This window comes from Telopea speciosissima, chromosome 11 (genome assembly GCF_018873765.1).
Source record: "Telopea speciosissima isolate NSW1024214 ecotype Mountain lineage chromosome 11, Tspe_v1, whole genome shotgun sequence".
Classification (NCBI taxonomy): Eukaryota; Viridiplantae; Streptophyta; class Magnoliopsida; order Proteales; family Proteaceae; genus Telopea; species Telopea speciosissima.
This window is the reverse complement of record NC_057926.1, coordinates 13,320,422-13,338,453: the sequence shown is the minus strand read 5'-3', so window position 1 is coordinate 13,338,453 and position 18,032 is coordinate 13,320,422. Positions and strand designations below refer to the sequence as shown.

At 42.6% G+C, this 18,032-nt stretch overlaps 1 protein-coding gene across 2 annotated transcripts in view; it reads right to left on the bottom strand.

Annotated features, from left to right (window-relative positions):
- Positions 1–18,032, bottom strand: part of LOC122646660 (histidine kinase 5-like) — a 114,043-nt gene that overhangs the window by 86,082 nt on the left and 9,929 nt on the right. The gene's annotated exons all lie outside the window — the stretch shown is intronic.

Genomic DNA, 18,032 nt, shown 5'->3' with positions numbered 1-18,032 from the left:
GATGCTTTGCAGGGGTCCCATAGGTATGTTCCTAGGCCGAAACCTGGCAGAGGCCTCCGTATCACAAGCTAAAATGGCCAACCAGTCTGCTGCCCTGTTGCCTCCCGATAAGAAAAGGTCACATGTGACCGTGTGGAATCGACAAGCTCCAGGATCTCCTTAAACCAGTACCAACTCTCCCACAATTTACACTTCCTCATATTAACAACCCTTACCGTTGTCTCAGAGTCAGAATTAACTACCACATCCATTAGACCCATCTCTTTGCATATTTTCAGGCCATCCCTCAGGGCTCTCAGCTCTGCAAAAGAGTTCATGCAGGGACCATAAAAATTAGAGAAGGCTGCCAGCAAGGATCCCTAACCACCTGCAGTTTTACAGTTCCGGTGTCTGTGATTTAAAGGATTCACCCTGCTCTGCGACTTGCAGTTTTGAAGGTTTTTGGCTGCTGTTTTGGTTCTCATGCTTCTGGTTATTGTTCCTTGTTGCTAGTTGTTGTATTGGTCGTGCTTCTTATGGCTGGTTACTTCTGGTCTATTCTCTGTAAAAGAATTCTGCTTTTTACAACATTATGGCTAATTCTAAACCTCCCATGGATAGCGTCAATGTTCAAATTACATCTATCAAACTGAATGGTGCTTCAAATTATCTTCTCTGAGCTAAAGTTTATATAACACTGCCAAACGGAAGATTGACCATCTGACTACGTCTCCACCTGGTACGACCTCTACTAAGTATAAGCAGTGGATGACAGAGAATGCTACATTACTTTGTTGCTCGTGGAATAGTATGGAGCCTTCTGTGGCTGTCAATGTTATGTTTCACCACTGCCAAGGGTGCCTAGGATGATTTCAAAGAGAGCTATTCTTAAGATCAGAATATGTCCAAAGCATGGAAAGAGAACTTGGTAAAAACTTGTCGAAACCACCGAGATATCTCGGTTTCTCGGGTTTCTTAGACGAGTTGGCCAGGTACTTGAAAAAATGCATGGTTTCGACCGAGGTAATTTCGCAAGTTTTGACACTTATGCCCATCAAAACTTAGGGAAACCTGGAGTGAAACCAGTACAGATACTTATGTATGCTAGTAACTAGGCTAGAAACCAGGACAGACACTTATTTATGCCTAATATAAGTTAAGTAAATGTCTTTGAATTTGTATTTCATTTACTTATGTATGCCAGTAACCTGGCTCGAAACCAGTACAGGTACTTGTTGCAAAGCTATCAAAACAAAACTTTCTAACAAATCCAAGATTGCTTAAATCTGATTTATATGGAAAGAGTTATGTTCCAATCAAAGTTGATTTGGTGTGCACGAATGCTGTCAAAATGGTCTGAATGAAAATAATTTTTTAGACATCAAAACAAATGAATATTTTACTGCACTTTTGGTATTTAGTAATGTTTTACCATATTAAGATTTATGGAATTTTTAGATTTGAGAAAAAACCCAGCTTTAGAAAGTTGAAAATTTCACCTACCACCGAAAATCCAGTTTTTGTTCTTGAACTGGGGGTTGACTTTTTATCCTTTTGGAATTTGATTTTTTAACTATTTTTATTGGATTCAAATGGGGGGTATTTGCTTATTTATGAATAATAACTTAAGTAAATGGTATACTTAAATGATATTTGGCATAAATAACTGCTTGGGCTGACAACTATGAGTCTCAGTACACTGTGCGTACACTAGTAAACTTGGGTCAAAAACCACAAGTACCATTTTGAGTGGTTTTTTTTTTTTTTTTTTTGTGAAAATAGTTCATGCATTGTGTTTAGAATGTCAAAAATAGGCTGTATACAAAAAATCAGATCAAAAAAAGCATTTCTGGGCCTCGAAACCACCAACTCGAGTTGGTTGGGAAAAAATCACTAGTTTCAACCAGGTTTCTACCAGTTTCGACCATATCTCGGTTTCTGGCTGGTCGAAACCATAGATCTTGAACCTTGGTCCAAAGTATATGATTTGTATGAAAAGTTCTCATTTATGCAGAATGGCAAAGATGTTGGTGACTACTATATTGCTCTAAAGGTCATGTGGGAGTAAGGTCTGAAAACTCGGGTCTCAGTGCCAACTTGGACCCTTGAAAAACTGAGTCAAGTCGACATCTCGCCGAGTTGGTGCGCTTTTTGTTTTCTCGACTTGAAGCCTCATCCCAGTGGGTTTTAGAACCTAGTTTGGGTCTGAAACTTGGTATTCAGCCTATTTTAGGCCATTTAAACACAATGGCACTATCAGATTTTGTAAAAACAAAGTCCAAATAGGAGTTTCAGTTAGTGGAAAAGCAGGACAGACACTTACTTATGCTAGAAACCAGGACAGACACAGGATAAACATACTTATTTATTTACTTAAGATATTATTTCATTAAATAAGCAAATACCCCCTATTTGAATCCAATAAAAATAGTTAAAAATCAAATTCCAAAAGGAAAAAAGTCAACCCCAGTTCAAGAACAAAAGCTGGATTTTCGGCGTAGGTGCAATTTTCAACTTTCTAATCTTTGGGTTTTTCTCAAATCAAAAATTCCATAAATCTTAATATGGTAAAACATTGCTAAAAATCAAAAGTACGGTAAAATATTCATTTGTTTTGATGTCCAAAAATATATTTTCATTCAGAGCGATTTTAACAGCATTCGCGCACACCAAATTAAGTTTGACCGATATATAACTCCTTCAATATAAATCAGATTTAAGCAATCTTGGACTTGTTGGAAAGCTTTCTTTTTTTGAAAGCTTTCCAACAAGTCCAAGATTGCTAAAATCTGATTTATATTGAAAGAGTTATGTACGTCAAACTTAATTCATGCTTGCGAATCTTGTCAAAATCGCTCTGAATGAAAATAGTTTTTGGACATCAAAACAAATGAATATTTTACTGCACTTTAGGTTTTTAGCAATGTTTTACCACAATATGTTTTATGGAATTTTTAGATTTGAGAAAAACCCCAGCATTAGAAAGTTGAAAATTGCACCTACCGCCGAAAAATCCAGTTTTTGTTCTTAAACTCGGGCGTTGACTTTTTTCCTTTTGGAATTTGATTATTTAACTATTTTTATTGGATTCAAATAGGAGGTATTTGCTTATTTATGAATAATATCTTAAGTAAAACATTTACTTAAATGATATTAAGCATAATTAAGTGTCTGTCTTGTCTGTCTTGGTTCCTGGCATAGATAGGTGTCTGTATACCAAGAATTTCCAGCAAGATCTCGAGATCTGGCACTCATATAAAGGACCTAGATGGGCATTTTCCTATGTCAAACCGAGATCTCGGCGAGATCTGAGTCTTGTCTGTTTTGGTTCCTGGCATAGATAGGTGTCTGTATACCAAGAATTTCCAGCAAGATCTCGAGATCTGGCACTCATATAAAGGACCTAGATGGGCATTTTCCTATGTCAAACCGAGATCTCAGCGAAATATTGTACTTTTGTGACTCGACCCCCATCTCGTCTCTAATTTTCGAAATACCGAGAAACTCGACGAGATCTCGCGAGTTCTCGAACTATGCTCCGTGGGAGGAACTCAATGTGAACCAAGTCACCAACCCCACTCTACTGATATCGTAATTCACAAATCTCAGCGTATTGAATTCTTGGTTGAAAACTTTTGCCAGGATTAAACTCTGACCTTCAAACTATCAAGAGTTAAATATTAGCAAGTGAGAAGATTCCCTTTATGAATGACACATATTGCAGGATTCAACAGATTGTGTCCACCTTGTCTAAATTTGAATCCACCACTTCTTCTAAGCACAACTGTGGTTTTGTTGTTGCTAATGGTGGCCATGGTCGTGGCTCTAGATTTCCTAGCAAAGGTCGTAGTTCAGGGGGAGGTCGTGGACGTGGTTTGGTCGTATGTGTGGTCATGGCAGCCACTTATTTGGTCAGTTTATCAAACAGTATACTCATTATAGTGGTAATAATCACACAATTGAGAAGTGTTGGGTCAAACAAGGTAAGCCCCAATAGGCACAACAACAGATTGCTAACACAATTGTGCTTGATGGAGTGCTAAAGTGGTGTCATCTCAAGACACTAAGTTCTTCGTCTGGAGTTGGTTCTTCACCTTTTGTCTCTCATGATGAGATATTCAATCAATTACTAAAGAAAGTCCACTAACTTGAGACATCTACAGCCACATTGGTTCATATAAGTATACCCACATGTCTCGTTTCCTCATCCTCCATTCCCTGGGTTATTGACTCAGGTGCGTCCTCCCATATGAGCAATAAACCAAACCTGTTCTCTTCTTTTCAGAAGTCTAATTGTCCATCCCAAGTTATTCTTCAAGATAGATCCTCTAATAATGTTACTGATCATGGTGCCATTCCTCTGTCTTCATCTCTTTCATTATCTATTGTTCTTCATGTTCCTAAATTGCCAGCCAATCTTTTATCTATTAGTCAGTATACAAAATACATAATCTTCATCCCGGAATTGATAAATTGTCTCCTCATGCTATAAAGTGTGTTTATCTAGGGTACTCTTACATCCAAAAGACTACTGTTGTTATGATCTTGTTACTCATCAGCATTTTGTTAGTGCCGATGTTACATATTTTGAGAATATTCTCTACTTCGGTGTTACTGTTTCCGACTTAAGTCCTGTCTCTCCCAGTCTCCGACCTATTCTTCAAATCATTCCTCTTCAAGATTCTAACCCCAAATCTACAGGAGTACCAATACAGGTATACAAGTGTCGTCCCAAGCAGCCACTGTGAGTAGTCATCCTTCCTCACCTCTCCCAATTAGATTCTTTACCTAGAGGTTCTTCTTCTCTTGATGACTTGCCTATTTCTCTTCGGAAAGGTACTCATTCCTGAACTCAAAATTATTTGATTGCCTATCCGATTGCTAATTATGTTTCTATTTCCCATTTTCCTGTTTTTCTTCGTACATTTGCCCTCTCATTGTGTTGGATTGTATGGGCCAGAATACCGTGGGGGTATTCTGGGTATTCTGGACATTTTCTTCTTTTATTATGTTTCTTTTGTATGTGGGTTTTAGTCCCACATTGCTTATTGTAATTCTGTCCAATGTTTTCATTATTATAAATAGATGTGCTTGGGACAATCATAATCATCCAAGCATTCACACTCTAATTCTAATATGTTTACATGGTATCAGAGCAGATTTCAAATTAGGGACACCCCCTCTCTCTCTTCCATTCTCGATTTCAGCCTCCTCTTTTTTTCATTCTCGAGTTCTTCCCTCTCCTTTCCCCTTGTTCTTCATTCTCCCCTATTAGGGCAGCACTGATGAGGTGATCAATAGATCCAGTGGCTGCCCTCCATTACCTCATTCTATGATCAAGTTTTTTGATCGATAGGGACAATTCCACCTCCAGTTGCTACCTGCGATATTTGAAGATTCAGTTTTTTTTGGATTGCTTTCACTCCCTTCCAAGGAACCAATCTACCTCATTGAAGATTCAAGAACTGCGGCAGTGTTTACTATTCTGGAGTAGTTTCTATCTCCAACAGCTTTGAAGATATCCTAGATTGATTATTCTTCCACCAAATCAGGGTTTTGAAAAACCCTGAGCAATATCGATCTAGGGGTTGCAGGTTTTTGTTGCGGCTGACATTTGGCAGGGTGATTCAGCATTACTAGAGGACCACTCAATCCCAATTTCAGCTCCATCTGCTGTGTTTTTGCTATCCTTCTTCCCTACATCGATTTCAGCATATTCAGAATTTTTTTCCAAAACCTTGTAAACATCAATCTAGGGATTTACATCCTTGTTGCTGCTGCTACTCTAGGATATTTATTGTTGCATTACCAGAGGTCTGTCCTCCATTTTTCAGCCCTTAACTTGAAGGATTTCTTGGTTTTTTCATCACAACAGCCCCTCTCTGCGATTTGGGCTTCTCTACTGTCTTCATGGGTGACTCAGTGGATTCGACTGCTACTTCTGTTAGTGATGGACAAGGCAAAACAGATTATCATACCTTTCCTCCTAATCCAATCAAGTTGGATGGCACTAATTACTTGCTTTGGTCTAGGTCTGCTTCCTTTGCCATTGCTGGTTGTGGCCTTACTAGCCATGTTAATGGCACTAGTGTTATGCCAACTGAGATTGGAGCTGCTCAAGACAGGTGGCTTGCCAACAATGGAGTTCTCATGTCCTACCGAATTGGTTCTATGACTACCGATCTACAGCATAATTTTCTTCTCCTTGACACAGTATCGGAGATTTGGGCTGCTTGCAAGGAAACCTACGGGCAGTTTGGCAATGATGCCCAAGTATATGAACTCAGGAAGAAGGTCCTTCATACTACTCAGGGAGAATTGATAGTCATCAAATACTATGCTACTTTGCGTAGCCATAGTTCGAGAACTTGCGACGAGTTTCTTGGTTTTTTGAGAAACTGAGACGAGTTGGCATACGAGTTGCAAAAGTGCAACAACTCGACCGAGATCTCGCCGCGAGATCTCGAGAATCTCGACCCAAACTCCTTTATATGAGTGCCAGATCTCGAGATCTTGGTGGAAAATCTTGGTAGACAGTCACCTATCTATGCAAACCTTAGTATGCAGACACTTATTTAGCCCAGGAACTAAGACAGACACTTATTTATGCCTAATATCATTTAAGTAAATGTTTTTGTATTTCATTTACTTAAGATATTATTCATAAATAAGCAAATACCCCCTTAATTGAATCTAATAAAAATAGTTAAAAAATTAAATTCCAAAAAGAAAAAAAGTCAACCCCCCAGTTCAAGAACAAAAACTGGATTTTCGGCGGTAGGTGCAATTTTCAACTTTCTAATGTTGGGGTTTTTCTCAAATCTAAAAATTCCATAAATCTTAATATGGTAAAACATTGCTAAAAACCAAAAGTGCGGTAAAATATTCATTTGTTTTGATGTCCAAGAAAATATTTTCATTCAGAGCGATTTTGACAGCATTCGTGCACACCAAATTAAGTTTGATCGGTAGATAACTCCTATTTGGACTTTGTTTTTACAAAATTTGATAGTGCCATTGTGTTTAAATGGCCTAAAATAGGGTGAATACCAAGTTTCAGAACCAAACTAGGTCTAAAACCCACCGAGTTGAGGCTTCGAGTCGGAAAAAAAAAATGCACCAACTCGGCAAGATCTCGCCGAGATCTCGACTCGACTCGGTTTTTCAAGGGACCGAGTTGGTACCGAGTTCCGAGTTTTAGTACCTTGTGGCAGCCATTGGCAGCAATTGGACCACTTTTCTGATTTTCACCCAAGTACAACTGCTGACATTACCTCATATAAGAAACATAGGGACAAGATCAGAGTTTATGATTTTTTTTTATTTTTTTTTTTTTTGGATGAATAAGAATTTCATTACCAAAAGGAAGAAAAGAAAATAGGGGCCCCGAGGGGAAGAAACAAAAAATAAAAGGGCCCGGCCCTAGCTTAGCTAGGGGCCAGCTGTAGCAACAAAGGGCACATTTGAGAGACCCCAGGAATCAACAATGAGCCTGTTCCTTTGGGTATCTATACAACTAGAAGGAGGAGCAGTAGATAACTTTGCTTTAATTTCAAAGAAAATGGAATCCCAAATCTTCTGAAAAGAGCGAGAGTTGGAGGTCCATTTCCTGATATTACGCTCCATCCAAATGTGGTTGAGAGTAGCACAAAAAGCTAATTTGCCGACAGAGTCACAAATAGAATGGCCGGCGAAGGTCATGTCAATCCAGATCCATTCCCTTGAGAAAGGGAGGATCCTTCTGTGGGCAGGCCAGCACTTGGACAAGATACCTTTCCAAATGGCTGCAGCAGTAGGACAGCCAAAGAATAAATGGTCCAGATCTTCAATACCATTCCAACAGAGACAGCAAGCTGTAGAAACTTGGATCTGCCTAGACCGGAGAAACGACTGAGTAGGCAAGCAGTTGTTGAAAATTCTCCAGGTTGTGAAGCAGTGCCTAGGGATGTGATGCTTGAACCAAAGGAGCTTGCGCCACGGGGCTAACTGCCCATGCAGCCAAATAAGGTTCCAGGCAGCCTTGGAAGAGAAAGAGCAAGAATTGTTTATCTTCTTAGTAACACAGTCGCCTCTAGTAGCAGGCCGTCTAGTAATAGTATGTAGCTCATTCCAGATAAGTCCGAGGGAGGAAGAGGAAGAAGGGGGAGGAGCCCAGCCAGCTTGGTTAATGATATCCGCCACTAGGGAAAGCCTGTTGAGCCCTGAAGCATAAATGGTTCTCGGGGTGACCAAGTGTAAGAGAATGCCCATGGGGTGTCAGTGGTCCAACCACAAGTAAGAGGAGAGGCCATCGCCGATGCTGCAATGAATGGCTTGGAGAACCAAATGACGGCTAGCAAGGATCTTGCGCCAGACCCAAGAGACATCAGAAGAGGCAGAAGCAGTCCAGATTGAGTCTTGGCGGAGCAGACCTGAATAAACCCAGTCGACCCAGATACTTTTCTGCTTGGAGGCTATCTTCCAAATGAGCTTGATGATACCTGCTGAATTCACTTCTTTTATTCTACGGATGCCAAGACCACCTTCTTTTTTAGGGAGGCACACTGCTGCCCAGCTGATAGGATGGAGGAATCTAGCAAATTCATTGCCCTTCCAAAGAAAAGAGGCCATGAGAGACTCCAGGGACTTGATGACTGATTGAGGAAGCCCAAAGATGCCCGACCAATATATATAGGATGATTCCAGGACTGATTTGATAAGGACCAATCTGCCCACATAAGATAGAAGCTTGCCCTTCCAAAGTTGGAGCCTTTTCCTAATAAGATCAAGCATAGGGGTGCAGTGGTGAGCTGAAAGTCTAGCTGGAATTAGAGGAAGCCCCAGATATTTGACTGGAAGGTGACCTTCGAGGAAACCAGATTTCTCTAGGAAGGCAGATTTGTCTAACTCTGGCACCCCCGCAAAGAACAACAGAGACTTGGCCGGATTGATGTGCAAACCTGAAAGCTCATGGAAACGCTGGAGACAAAGTAAAATAGACTCAAGCGACCTGATGGAGGCCTTGGAGAAGAACATCAAGTCGTCAGCAAAGGCCAAATGAGTAAGCTTGAGGGCTTTACATTTGGGCATCAGAGAGATAAGCCTCTGGTCAGTGCAAATCTGGATATCTCTGGAGAGAACTTCCAAGGCCAAAGTGAATAAATAAGGGGAGAGCGGGCACCCTTGGCGAATCCCCGCCGAAGCACCAAAATAGCCAGCCGGGCTGCCATTCACTAGAACTGAGAACATAGGGGTGTTGATGCAAGAGGTGATCCAGTTGACAAAGACCAGAGGAAACCCCATCTTTACCAAGACCTGAGCTATATAATCCCACCTGATAGAGTCAAAGGCCTTATGAATGTCGATCTTCATAAGGATAGAGGGGGCATGGTTTCTCCTGTCAAAGCCTCTCACAATGTCGTGGCATAAAAGGATATTGTCCGCAATGTTTCTTCCAGGAATAAAAGCTGACTGGTTGTCACTAACAAGCGGGTCCACAACACTTTTTAGGCGACGAGCAAGAATCTTGGCTATAAACTTGTAGAGCAGGTTGCAGAGAGCTATAGGCCTGAAATCATTCATGGCATTAGCCCCTTCCTTTTTAGGGATGAGACAGAGGAAAGTGTGGTTGATGCTCTTGATCTGGCTGGGGTTGAAGAAGAAGCTTTTAATGGCAGCAATGAGATCAGATTTGATGATGTCCCAGCAAGCTAAAAAGAAGCCCATACTAAAGCCATCAGGACCCGGGGCCCCATTCTCCTTGAGGGAGTGAACTGCTGCGATAATTTCCTCTTCATTGGGGATGGCACACAGGGATTCATGCAGCTCAGGAGAAACAAACCTGTTGAGCAGATTGTCCGGAATATGAGATTGAATCTCCTGATGGTTGGTGAAGAGGTCTTTAAAGTGCTGAACTGCCAAGTCCTTGATACCATCCACAGAAGTGACAGGGCAACCATCCGGGCTAGTAAGCTGAGAAATAGAATTTGCATTGACTCTGGCTTTCACAGATCGATGGAAGGAGGCAGTGTTCGGGTCACCTAGATCCAACCACTTGATTCTAGATTTTTGCTTGAGAAAACTTTCTTCCCTAGCAAGTAGGGTAGAAAGCTCAATAGATGTTTCTTTTTCTTCTACAGCAAGAGGAGCATTTTGAAGATCAGATTGTAACCGAAGCTGTATAGATGCCAACTTATCCTTGCAATCAGCCACCTGGAGAGAGATATTTCCAAAAATATTGTGGTTCCAAACCTTGAGAGCAGCCTTAACATTCTTGAGCCTTTTGGAGAAAGCAAGAAGGAGATTGGAGAAGGAAAAGACAGGTTTGTTCCAATCTTCAAGAACCAGAGGAAGGAAAGAAGGGTGAGAGGACCACATATCAAAATATTTGAAAGGTTTAGGACCAAAAGAGGAGAATGGCTGGATGGTTAGGGATATAGGGGAGTGGTCAGATAGGCCCGGGTTGTCAAAGTAAGCATGAGAGGAGGGGAAAGATGTTAGCCATTCTTCATTAACTAGGACTCTGTCTAGCTTACAGGCTATACGGTTGGGACCAGCTCTTATGTTGGACCAAGTAAGGGGAAAACCTGCCCAGCAAAGATCATTAGCCCCTAAATCTTCAATGCAATCATTGAAGGAATCCACAGCATCCAAATCCACAGGTCCCCCCCCCTTGTTTTTCGTTGCTGTAACGGATGACGTTGAAATCCCCTCCCAGGCCCCAAGGGAGATTGGCAGAGAGGGAGGCAAAGGAACGAAGGTCAGCCCAAAGAGGGGCACGAAGACCAGGGCAGTTATGGGCATAGACCACAGTGAAGAAAAAAGAAAAGTTGCATTGGCAGTCCGAGAAGGAGGTGTGCAAGAACTGAGACGAGGAAGAAGAAAGGGATATGGAAATAATTGCTAGGTCCCAGATTATCCAAATTCTGCCATTGGTATGGGAGGCATAATTGGAAATCAAGGACCAGCCAAGGGCGATGGAGGAGAGGATTTTGGGGGAGTTAAGTTCTTTGATATGGGTTTCAAGAAGACAACAGAAGCAAGAACGAGAGGAACGAATGCGAGAACGAACGGCAGCTTGTTTCGAGAGGGAGTTCAACCCTCGAACGTTCCAAATGGAGCCAAGGATCATGGCGGAAGAGGAAGAAGGGGCATCGAGGACTCTAGCAGGCGAGTCAGGACAGCACGAGATCAAGTTTCGCTATGATGGCGACGATTATAGGACCTGCCAAGGGGGGAGACAGAGGTGGGAAGGAGGCGGGGTTGTCTGGTAACAGAGGGATTCGAGGGAGAGGGGATAACGGGTGGAGAAGAAGAAGAGATAGTCGGGTTAAGAGACTGACCCGCCCCGGATCCAATTGAGGATAACTGAGAAAAATGGGTGGAAGCGAAGGGGCCCACAAAAGGAGACGGGTTACCCAGGGTTGAACCAGAAGAGGGTCCAGCCAGATTAAGGAACGATTTAGAAGCTAAGGGAGGGGGTCCCACAGGACCAACGTCAACTGGCTGGGGGCAGGGAGTAGGTAAAAAGGGGGTTTTGTCTGCAGAAGAAAAAGAGGAGGATGAGACATCGTCACGAGAGGCCAAAGGGAGATTTCCCAAAGAAGGAGACTCTGTCAGGGGGCAGAGGGGATCTACAACTCATCTGGAGCTAGAAGGAGAAACTTCAACTGGAGCCACATCAGTCATCCTTGACCTACTTCGAGGACTAACCTCAAAAAGAGGTTTTTCGGGGCACGAGACAAACTCCTGGTCGTCAACAGTCTCCAACAGGCTAAAACGATTCTGCGTATCTCGTCCAGGCTGAGGCTTCGACAGCGACAGGGCTTTGGGCAAGATTATAGACTTCGCCGCAGGTTGAAAGTTCCAATGCCGACGCCTGGTTCTCATCATGCCTCGAGAAAATGATCTATAATGAGGAGGGCACTGAGCAAAGGCACTGGCGGCAGTACCTGCAACCAGAGCAGCTCCGTCAAGGGAGGCAAGAGATTCCAGAGTGTTTGTCGCAGCTTCAGATCCTTCGGCAGCCACACCCGGACCTAGGTTTTCAACAACCTCACCAGCCTGAGTCGAGGTCTTGTCTACCGGAGCACAGAGATGAGAATCATGTCCAAACACCTTGCAGACTGAGCACTGGGGGGGTTTCCATTCATAATGAACTTCTTGCTCAAAGGAGAAGTCCTCTCCTTCGTAGACAGTGATGAAGGTAAAAAGGAAGTCTTGAGCTGAAACCTCAACATAAATTCTCGCGTAAGCCAGACGATCCTTGCTCTTGGTTCTCGCGTCGGAGAAAAGAGGCTTTCCTAGCACAGAGCCAATGAGGCTAAGTCCGTCTGTACACCAAAAATGAAGTGGAAGCCCAGGTAGAGAAATCCATAAAGGAATGGAAGAGAAATCCACTTTCCTGAGCTGTAGCTGCCTATGCCATTGTCGGAGAAAAATGGGCTTCTTCCCTACAAGCCAGGGGCCTCCTTCAAGAGCTCGAGCCTTGTCGAGAGAGGAGGAGAATTTGAAAATAAAAAATCCATTGTCCAGAAGAAAAGTGTCCAAGGAACCCTGAGGATGCCATTGCTTGGACAGAGAGGACTTGACAACAAGAAATGGAGGTCGAGAGCCCAAGAAGTTTCCAACCAGACAATTCTCCCAAAGAAGAGCTTCTTTGGCAAGCAGTTCAGCAGAGCACAGGGCCCACCTTCGAGGAACCCACAGAAGAGGGGGCAACAAAGCGTAGAGGAAGCCCATCAGAACCAGCAGGGGAACCACAAGAGACCAGAGAGGACCAAGTCAGAGGAGCCGGCGGAGAGGGAATCAGGGGAGACGGGGGAGGAGGAGGGGAGGAAGGAAAGGAGGAGGCAGCAGGGGAAAGGGATGGCATGCTTCAGGAGGAGAGTTGTAGGCTAGGGAGAGGAGGTCAGGCCTGCCGGAGGCTCCGGCAGGGAGGGAGGGAGAGCATAAGGGAGTAGCCCAAATCACGTTCCGAGAGTGGTTCGGTCTTAGTTTTACTTATTTTCAGACCTTTAGATTCCAAGGTTCAAAAAATCAATTTATGATTTTTTGGTTGGGTTAAATGTGGGTATGATCAGATTCGGGTTCAAGTATTGGGTCACAAACCTTTTCCCACACTTGAACAGTCCTATGCACTGGTCTCCCCTAAAGAAAACCGAAAGGCTGCATGTTGCACCCTCCTATTACTGACAAGTCAGCCCTTCAGACTGCTGCCCCAGCTGCTCTTGCACCTACAAGCACTACTTCTACTGATTCTACTACTGGTACTATTGTTTGTGAGCACTGTCACAAGCCGTACCACACCAAAGACAAGTCCTGGAAACTTCATGGGAAGCCGGCTGACTTTGAAGCTAAGGGGGCTGCCAAGAAAAAGCCAAAGAACAAAGCCAACCATTCTGAGTCTGTTACCACTGCCCCTGCTACTAACACTGGTCTATCCCAGGACGATTTACAGGCATTCCTCCGTGTGCTAAGGACCTTCGCTGCTGCTGCCTCTACTACATCCGTTGCTACTGCCAACTCTTCTGCTCCTTCAGGTTCACACTTTGCCCGTCAGGTATTCCATTTGGTGGTCACTGTGCTTCTGTAGCTTCCCATCCTTGGATCATAGATTCTGGAGCTACAAACCACATGACCGGTTCCTCTAGCCTGCTTCATCATTATTCTCCCACTTCTGGGAAAGATAAAGTCAAAGTAGCTGATGGTTCCCTTTCCTCTATATCTGGAAAAGGAATCATCAACTGCACTTCCTCTATTCCGTTGTCCTCTGTGTTACATATTCCTAATTTTACTACTAACCTTCTTTCTATTAGTAGTATTACTCGTAATCTTAATTGCAAAGTAACATTTTTTCCTTCTCATTGTGTCTTTCAGGATCTGGACTCTGGGAAGACGATTGGGTTGGGTAAAGTACACGGTGGATTGTACCTGCTTGACGATGGTCGCTTCACTCTACCACCATTACCTTCTCCGCTATACCAGAACTCCTTGGCATCTTCTGAACTTTACCAATGGCACTCTAGGTTAGGTCACCCCCCATTAAGAATTTTAGCACATTTGTTTCCTAGTTTGGTCACCCAACATACTAAGGATGACTTTTTTTGTGAGGCTTGTGTTTTGGCCAAACAGACATGTTCAAATTATCCAATTTCAAATAAAAGGAGTTCTTCTTGTTTTCAATTGCCGCATTCTGATGTTTGAGGCCCTAGTCGTAAAACATCTATCTCTGGTCATCGTTGGTTTGTCTCTTTTATTGCTTTTCATTCTAGGAACACATGTGTATATCTTTTGCACACAAAAAATCAGGTTTTTTCATGTTTTCAGCATTTTCATAAAATGGTCCAAACTCAGTTCCAGGCTACTCTCAAAATATTGAGAAGTGATAATGGAACCGAGTATACAGAATCTCAATTTAAAAAATATTTGGCTAATCATGGCATTATTCACCAGACTAGTTGTGTTGATACCCCTACCCAGAATGGCGTGGCAGAACGGAAAAACCGTTACTTGTTAGAGATGGCCAGGGCTTTGATGTTTGCTAGGAATGTCCCATCTCAATATTGGGGAGATGCGGTTCTCACTGCTGCCTATCTCATCAATAGATTACCTACTCGAGTCCTTGACTCTCGTAGCCCATCTGATGTTTTACTAGGGAATTCCGCCTTTATTGTGCCTCCCAAAGTGTTTGGTTGTGTGTGTTATGCTAGAGATACAAAATCTCCAGGCAAACTTGAACCTAGGGGGCTATGTTGTATTTTCTTGGGTTATTCTCCAACCCAAAAAGGTTATAAGTGCTACCATCCCCCTTCCCTCCATACTTTGGTTAGTATGGATGTTGTCTTTCATGAGACCCTTTCCTATTATTCTTCACCACCTCTTCAGGGGGAGAGTTCTAGTGAAGATGTGCCTTTTGAGATTCCTCCTCTTGAGGTTCCTCTGGCTGCTGCCCAACCTTCTTTAATTGATGCCCAACCTCCTTTGCCTGTTTCCCCCTCATCTAAAGGGAATCCTTTACAAGGGGAGGCCATAGAAAAGAGTGTTGTTAATGTTCCTATTCAGGGGGAGCTGACTCCAGTCCAGAGAACTATTGGTGAATTTCAAAAGAGGATTGACAACTCCAACATACTCACCTATAAAAGGGGCAGGACCAACAGAGGGCAGCTTCAATCCACTTTAGCACCAATACCCATCCAGTTGCCGGCTCAAGATCCAGATCCTTCCTCTCCTGGTAAGCCCTCTTCTTCCGACCTACCTATTGCTCATCACAAAGGTACTAGGACTTGCACTATACATCCCATATCTCGTGTTGTTTCTTATAGTTCTCTTTCTCCTTTTCATGCATTTGTATCTTCTCTTTCTTCTGGTTTGATTCCTAAAAATTGGCAGAAAGCATCTACATATGGAAAGTCGAAGGCAGCAATGTTGGAAGAAATGAGAGCACTACACAAAAATAATACGTGGGATCTTGTGGCTCTTCCTCCAGGGCATAAACCAGTTGGATGTAAATGGGTCTTTGTGGTCAAACAGAAGGCTGATGATTCAATGGATCGATATAAGGCACGTCTGGTTGCAAAGGGGTTCACTCAAACTTATGGAATTGACTATCAGGAGACCTTTGCACCAGTGGCAAAACTCAATACTATACTGGTGTTATTATCTTGTGCTGCAAATCTTAGGTGGGATCTTCAGCAATTAGATGTAAAGAATGCCTTCCTCCATAGGGAGCTTGAGGAGGAGGTATATATGGACATTTCACCAGGCTTCTCTGGTGACAGGACCAAAGGCGGGGTCTATAAATTGAAGCGTGCCCTTTATGGGTTGAAGCAGTCACCTAGAGTCTGGTTTGGCAGATTTCACAAGGCTATGATTTCAGCAGGCTATAAGCAGAGCAATGCTGATCACACTTTGTTTATCAGACGAGATGGTGACAAGGTAACTCTTCTCATAGTCTATGTGGATGATATTGTGGTGACTGGTAATGATGGTGATGCTATCAAGAATTTGAAGCTCCTCCTTGGCCGTGAGTTTGAGGTAAAAGATCTCGGACCTCTAAAATATTTTCTAGGGATAGAAGTTGCTAGATCTTCGAAGGGCATCTTTCTTTCTCAAAGAAAATATATCCTTGATCTATTGACTGAGACTGGGCTGCTAGGTTGTCATCCTTCAGATACTCCTATAGAAGCTACTACAAGACTTAAGGAGAAAGAGGGTGAACCTGTTAACAAGGGTTGTTATCAACGATTAGTGGGCAAATTAATCTACCTCTCTCACACACGACCTGACATAGCCATTGTTGTAAGTTTGGTGAGCCAGTTTATGCATGATCCCTATTCCTCTCACTTGGAGGCAGTCCGTCGTATTTTGCGATATTTGAAGTCAAGTCCAGGAAAAGGAATCCTTCTCTCTCCCAATGGTCACCTGAAGATTGAAGCTTATACTGATGCCGATTGGGCTGGGTCCACTGACAGAAAATCTATCTCTGTCTATTGTTCCTTTGTGGGTGGGAACCTTGTCACATGGCGTAGCAAAAAGCAGAATGTTGTGGCAAAGTCCAGTGCTGAAGCCGAATTTCGTACGATGGCACAAGGAATTTGTGAACTTCTATGACTTAGAGGATTGTTGCAGGATATTGATGTTGCAGTCCATCTTCCCATGACAATAAAGCAGCCATTAGCATTGCTTATAACCCTGTCCAGCATGATCGTACTAAGCATGTGGAGGTTGACCGACATTTCATCAAGGAGAAGCTCAAAGCCAGACTCATTTGTGTTCCCTTTATGAAGTCTGCTGATCAATTGGCTGATGTGTTCCCTAAGGGACTAAGTGGGAAAGTGTTTCTTCCTATCTTAGTCAAGTTGGGCATGCATGACATATATGCTCCAACTTGAGGGGGAGTGTTGGATTGTATGGGCCAGAATACCGTGGGGGTATTCTGGACATTGTCTTCTTTTATTATGTTTCTTTTGTATGTGGGTTTTAGTCCCACATTGCTTATTGTAATTTTGTCCTATGTTTTCATTATCATAAATAGATGTGCTTGGGGTGATCATAATCATCCAAGCATTCATACTCTAATTCTAATTTGTTTACACATTGTCCTCTCACTCTATTCCTAGAATACCAAGATGCTTTGTCTCAGCCTGGGTGGAAGTCAGCCATAGATGTGGAAATGGATGTCATGCTTTTGGGTCAGACTTGGACTTTGGTAGATCTACCTCCAAGTAAAGAACTTATGCGATGTCACTGGGTGTATACCATTAAGTATAACTCTAACGGTTCGATTTAGCGCCTCAAAGCCCATTTGGTTGCTAAAGGCTACATTCAGACCTATGGAATTGACTATTTTGAAACCTTCTCTCCTGTTGCTTGCCTGAATTCTATGAGAGTTTTGATCTCTTTGGCTGTTAACCTTGATTGGCCTCTCTTTTTGTTAGACATCAAAAATGTCTTTCTATATGGTGATTTGCATGAGGTTTATATGGAGCAACCTCCTGGGTATATTGCTCAGGGAGAGAGTGCTCGAAAAGTTTGTAAGCTGAACAAATCAATTTATGGGTTGAAACAATCCCCGCGCGCAAGGTTTGATAAATTTAGCAAAGTTGTTGCTGGTTATGGCTTTTCTCAATATTACTTCGATTACTTAGTTTTTTCTTTTTTTCTTTTTCATCGAGACTCTAAAAGTTATTGTGTTGGTCGTTTATGTTGATGATATTATTGTCTCTAGTAATGACTTGCCTGGGATTGAACAGGTTAAATTTTACTTATAGCAACACTTCCAGATGAATTATTTTGGAGCTCTCAGCTATTTTCTTGTCGTTGAGGTCATTCGAAGCAAGAAAGTGCTTAGTTTTTCTAAGTGGAAGTACATTTTTGACCTTCTGAACGAGACAGGAATGTTAGGCTGCAAGCCTGTAGAAACTCTTATGGACCCTCATGTCAAACTTAGAGCGTCTAATGACAAGGAATTTGTAGACAGACGTCAGTATCGGAGGTTAGTCGGAAAATTTTTATATAATATTGTTACCTGACGGTCAAGACCTGATATATCCTATGTTGTTTATTTAATTAGT